General features: G+C 35.8%; 1 pseudogene; it reads left to right on the top strand.

The window, feature by feature from the left end:
* The first annotated feature begins 2,528 nt into the window (after positions 1 to 2,528).
* On the top strand, positions 2,529 to 5,301 carry LOC145719556 (NXPE family member 2-like; annotated as a pseudogene).
* Positions 5,302 to 6,532: the final 1,231 nt, after the last annotated feature.

The raw sequence follows: 6,532 nt of genomic DNA, 5'->3' as shown, positions 1-6,532 counted from the left end.
ACCAAAAAACTATTAGAAATAAATGAATTTAGTAAAGTCTCAGGATATAAAATTTACAGAAATTGGCTGCATTTCTATACACTAATAATGAAGCATCAGAAAGAGAAATTAAGAATCCATTGACAATTTTACCAAAAAGAATAAAATACCTAGGGATAAACTTAACCAAGGAAATGAAAGAAGTATACTCTGAAAAGTACTGTAGGACATCGATAAAAGAAACTGAAGATTTCACAAACAAATGAACAGATAGTCCATGCTCATGGATTGGAAGAATATTGTTAAGATGTCCATATTACCCCAAACAATCTACAGATTCAAAGCAAGCCCTATCAAAATAGTATCTTTTTTTTTTTTTTTTTTACAGAACTAGAATAATCCTAAAATTTGTATGCAGCACAAAAGACCCTGAATAGTCAAAGCAATCTTGAGAAGTAAGACCAAAGCTGCAGGTATCACAATCCTAGATTTCAAGATACACTCCAAAGCTATGGTAATCAAAACAGTCTGGCATAGATCAATGGAACAGGATAGAGAGCCCAAAAATAAATCCACACTTATATAATTAATCTATGACAAAGGAGATAAAAATATATAATGGGGAAAAGGTAGTGTCTTCAGTAACTGATACTGGGAAAACTGAAGAGCTACATGAAAAAGAATGAAATTGGACCATTTTCTCACTTCATTCACAAAAATAAACTCAAATTGGATTAGAGACCTTTATGAAACCATAAAACTCCTAGAAGAAAACAGGCAGTCATCTCTTGAAATCAGCCTTAACATTTTTTTAGATGTCTCCCTAGGCAAGGGAAACAAAAGCAAAAATAAAGTATTGGGACTACACCAAAGTAAAAAGCCTTTGCAAACTGAAAGAAACTATCAACGAGATTAAAAGGCAGCCTACTGAATGGTAGAAAAATATTTGCAAATGATATTTTAAGGGGCTAATATCTAAAATATAGAAATAACATTTACAATTCAACACCAAAAAAACAATTCCATTAAAAAATCAGAAGACCTGAATAGACATTTTTTCCAAAGAAGACATACATAGATGGCCATCAGACACATGAAAAGATGCTAAATATCACTAATCAGGGAAATGCATATCAAAACTACAGTGAGGTCACCTTATACCTGTCAGAATGACTAGAATCAAAAAGACAAGAAATAACAAGTGTTGGTGAGGATGTGGATGAAAGAGAACACTCGTGCATTGTTTGTGGGAATGTAAATTGGTGCATTCACTGGTGGAAAAAAGTATGGAGGTTCCACAAAAAATTGCTGTGATGAGCACTGGGTGTTCTATGTAAGTGATGAATCACTAAATCTACTCCTAAACCCAATATTATACTATACACTAACTAATTCAAGTTTAAATAAAAACTTAAAAAAACAGAAATACCATGTAATTCAATAATTTCAGTACTGGGTATTTATGCAGAGAAAATGAAAACACTAATTCAAAAAGATATATACAACCCTATGTTTATTGCAGCATTATTTACAATAGCCAAGATATGGAAGCAACCTAAATGTCCATCAGTAGATGAATGGGAAAAAAAATATGTGGTATATATAAATACAGTGGAATATTAGTCAGCCATAAAAAGAATTAGATCTTACCATTTGCAACAATATGGATAGGCCTGGAGGGTATTATGTTAAGTGAGATAAGTCAGACAGAGAAAGACAAATACCGTATGATTTCTCTTTTGTGTGGAATCTAAACAAAGCAAAACGAAAACAGAAAGCCAGAAACAGACTCATAAGTAGAGAGAACAAAGTGTTGGTTGCCAGAAGGGTATAGGGCTAGGAAGATGGATGAAATAGGTGAAGGGGATTAAGATGTACAAACTTGCAGTTATAAAATAAATAAGTCACGGAGATGAAAAGTACATCATAGGGAATGCAGTCAATAATACTGTAATAATGTATGGTGACAGATGGTGACTATAGTTATCGCAGTGAACACTAATGCGTAGAACTGTGGAATCACTATGTTGTACACATGAAACTAACATAACATTTTATATCAATTATACTTCAATAGTAATTTTTTTTAAACGACCTGAGTCTTAGGTGGGTGAAAGCTTGATATGAATCAATGAATAAGCTTAGGCTAATTTCATAGTAGAGTATTAAGAATAAAGAGGTCTTGGGGCGCCTGGGGTGGCTCAGTCCTTAAGCGTCTGCCTTCAGCTCAGGTCATGATCCCAGGGTCCTGGGATCGAGCCCCGCATCGGGCTCCCTGCTCCGTGGGAAGCCTGCTTCTCCTTCTCCCGCTCCCCCTGCTTATGTTCCCTCTCTCGCTGTGTCTCTGTCAAATAAATAAATATATTTAAAAAAAAAAAAGAATAAAGAGGTCTTCCCTTTTTCGGCACTAATCAGACCACAATGATAATATTATGTTCAGCTTGGGCACAACAATGAAATGTTTAACCTAAGAACCTGATTCTGGTATACTCAAACAATGTGGGACATCATTTCAGAAACATGTTCAAAATTTCTTCATGGATAAATAGAGTTTGAGGAGAAGATCTACAACTTAAAAAGGTCATGTTATTGGTACAATATTTAGCTGGGCTACTGAATCCTGCTATTTCATACCCATACATTTCCTCCTGATTTGGCGAGCTGTTGAGTAGCTTTGGGGACAAGGTAAAGACTGAGGAAGATATTGCAAATGCACAAGAAAAATTATCCCCACTCTAGGATAAACTATTCATTAGTGAGACTATTCAACAGTGAGTTTTTAAGTCATCCCTTTAACATGATCTTGTTAAATATTTATGGAAGAGAGGAGGGTATAAATTGAGAAGGACGGAGGGAAAAGAGGAAAAGGGAATAAATGAAGAATTTGTTTCAGATATAATTTGTGGTAATAATGATTTACTGTGGGTGTTTTTATTACCAGAGTGAGAACACAGAAAAAAAAAAAAAAAGGTCAGATTGGAATGAAGACTCCTTTCCCCAGTGGTTATACTGTAAAAAGAAGGTGGGTTATAGCATTTTGTAACTAGATCAAATTAAATGCAAAATATAAATGACTGCTTGAAGAGAAAACTTCCCTACCTCATGGGAGATTCAACACTGCAACAGTGAATTTATTACTTACAAAAAGTGGTGAAAAGTATGTATTTTTATTTTGAAATTACAGTTGGCTTCTGAGGTTGTTTTTATAATAATTATACTTCTTTCCTGATGCTGGTTTTACTTTTTTAAAAATTTGTCAAACATTTGGATTTGGGTTTTTAATAAAGTTAAATTTTATTTTTTTCATTCACAAATATTAACATTTTTCTTCCTCTTCCTATATCTTAATAAAAAGTTTAAAAGCTGTGTTAAGATTTTATATTTTTAAGATTTATTTGAGAGAGACAGAAACAGAGCATGAGCAGGGGGGAGGAGGCAGAGGGAGGGGGAGAAGCAGATTCCCCACTGAGCAGAGAGCCCAACATGGGGCTCGATCCCAGGACCCGGAGATCATGACCTGAGCTGAAGGCACACGCTTAACTGACTGAGCCACCCAGGTGCCCCCCAAAATTGTGTTAAGATTTTAATATATCTGATATAGTTTTCTTCCCAAAGGCAGTAATGCTATTACAGTTAGAAATTCTCTTGGTTAGAATTTTACAAATGTGTGCATTTTAAAATTATGATTATTTTCCTTTTGTTAAAAAGATTTATTGGTTTGCTTTCCATCAGCTTTAAAATATTTTGATCATCATGGAACTGGGGTCTTCAACATATGGTAAGCATTGAAGACTCCAGGCATTGAAAACTAGCAGAAGCACCCTCAGCCACAACTTTATTAAAGGGAAGGTAAATGGCATAAATATGGTCACACTAATGGAAGACACATGGCAAATCTTGAAATAGAATTGGGGCACTTTGGGGCACCTGGGTGGCTCAGTTGGTTAAGCATCTGACTTTGGGTTTTGGCTCAGGTCATGATCTTGGAGGGTCATGAGATGGAGCCCTGTGGCGCTTAGCATGGAGTCTGCTTGAGGATTGTCCCTCCCTCTGCCTCTCCCCCTCTTGTGCTCTTGGGTGTTCATGCTCACTCTCAGATAAATAAATCTTAAGGAAAAAAAAAAAAAGAATTGGGGCACTTACCTTTTGACCTTAAATACTGATCATCATGATTAAGTTAAATTAAAAAATGGTAACAGAAACATGAATGCTTTCTACAATGTTTGGTTTTGAAACTAAAAGGAAATTATCAAGATAATGTCTCTACCATTTCTAAGTATCAGTTTGAGGACTTTACACTGTTACTCAAAAGCACCAAGGAAAAGCTTACTAACTTGCATTTTCCTGTAGTTTAGCTTTGCTAAATTCTTTTTGGCACTAGAAATGTTCACCTGTGGTTTTAAGGAAGCCAGACATGTGAAAGATTTTGTGTATGAAATGAGCCTTTTATTCAGTGTATGAGGTTAAAGCAAGCTCAAATCATATGACAAAGTATAATTAACACTGATATTTGTTAAATTTGCAGTAGAGCTGAAAAAAGGACATTGTGATGGAATTTCATCTTTAACGTTTTATGATCTTAAACTTGCTTCTTGTTTTTTTGTGGGTTTAAGAGCCTGTTGACTTGTAAAGAATTTGCTGCCTCTCATGAGGTTGCTGACTTGTTCTCTTGTAAAATTTCTTGCACATCTGAATATTGTGGAAGAACCAAAACCAACCATGAGGGGGGAAAAAACATGTATGTTTCGTGATGCTGAAAGATGTATTTTGATTCAGTGGAAAGACATGATCATCCATTTATTATCAAAGATCTGTTTTCAGTGACAGATGAAAACTATATATCCCAAGGGAAATTGATCTGGTGGCCAGATAGAATGACACAGCCATTGTCATTCCCCTTGGCCAGCACTTTAGATCCTTTTCTGTTACGATTTTCCTCATAGGACCATCAATGTTCAAAAGGTCATTGAACGTCTACTCTTGAAAAGCCCAGAGACAAAGGTGACCCCTAAAACTGAAAATACCAGGGGGATATATCTGAACACAGAGATGTTTAGTGATTTCCATGGCTATATTCAAAATTTTATGAGGGATATTTCTGTGGGTCTCAATGTGGGTATTATTGATGCCTGGGACATGATTATTGCATATGGCACTAATAATGCCCATCCACCTGATTCTGTGATTGGAAATTGGATTACCATGTTCTTAAACTATATTGCTAGAGGAAAAAATACAGAGAAACCAGTACTAGCCGTTGTCTATAATGACCTAACTTACATTATAAGGACAGTTAAATGCAATCCAAGTATGAAGAAATGAAATTTAAAAAATATAGTAAAATATAAATAACAAAGTTACCATTTAAACCATTTTTAAGTGTACAATTCAGTGGCTGTGCAATTCAGATATATTCACAATATTGTGCAACCATCATGATTTATCCCCAGAACCTTTCATCATCCCAAACAGAAACTCTAGATCCATAAACTAACTCCTCATTCTCCCTTACCCCCAGCACCTGGCAACCACCATTCTACTGTCTCTATAAATTAGACTATCCTAAGTAGCTCATACAAGTGGAGTTATACAGTATTTGTCTTTTGTATCCACTTATCTCATTCAATATAATGTCCTCAAGGTTTATCCATGTTGTGGCATGTGTCAGAATTTTTTTTTAAGACTGAGTAACATTTCCTTCTATGTACAAATCACATTTTGTTTATCCATCATCTTTTGATGGACATCATCTGTTGATGGATATTTCCACTTTTTGGTAATTGTGAATAATGCTGCAATGAAGAGGAATCCAAACTTGAAGGAATGTCTCCAGTGCTGAGTGTGGTGACAGAATAGCAGATCATCATTCATAATTTAATTGAAAGAAATGCCTGGCCTAGAAATGAATAATTTTTTAAAAAGATCTTATTTATTTACTTGACAGAGAGAGATGTAGCAAGAGAGGGAACACAAGCAGGGGGAGTGGGAGAGGGAGAAGCAGGCTTCCCGCCGAGCAGGGAGCCCGATGTGGGGCTCGATCCCAGGACCCTGGGATCATGACCTGAGCCGAAGGCAGACACTTAACGACTGAGCCACCCAGGCACCCTGGATAGCCTAAATAATTTAAGTTTAGAGAAAAGGTGATCTGTAGGAGAAAATTTGGTGGAATCATAAAAGAAGTATTCTTAAGAAAATTATTTGGAATTTGGTACCCAGTTGTCCTTTGGATCCCAGTAAGAGTCAGAGATCACAGTCAAAAATGCACAAGTGTATTGAGAGAAACTAAGTATTAGGTCAAGATACAGATCCTGAAACACTGATTCTTGTAGACCCTAAAAGTATGAGGTGAGATCCCCTGCAGAGAACCTGAAATGACTTTATGAACTTTGTCTCTAAATATTCCTTTCAGCATGAAAGTATGCACTCTTCCCATTAACATGTTCAAGGTCTCAAGAGTGGAACTGTTGTTACTCCAGGATGATTCCTTTGTTTGGAATGTGTTTCATAGTGAGAGGAAGTGATTATACATATTATAGTGAGTGTGTGTGTATAT

The sequence above is a fragment of the Leptonychotes weddellii genome, unplaced genomic scaffold (genome assembly GCF_054177405.1).
Source record: "Leptonychotes weddellii isolate Sample4059 unplaced genomic scaffold, ASM5417740v2 HiC_scaffold_5196, whole genome shotgun sequence".
Lineage (NCBI taxonomy): Eukaryota > Metazoa > Chordata > Mammalia > Carnivora > Phocidae > Leptonychotes > Leptonychotes weddellii.
The sequence above is the reverse complement of the archived record's forward strand: the minus strand, read 5'-3'. Positions and strand labels throughout refer to the sequence as shown.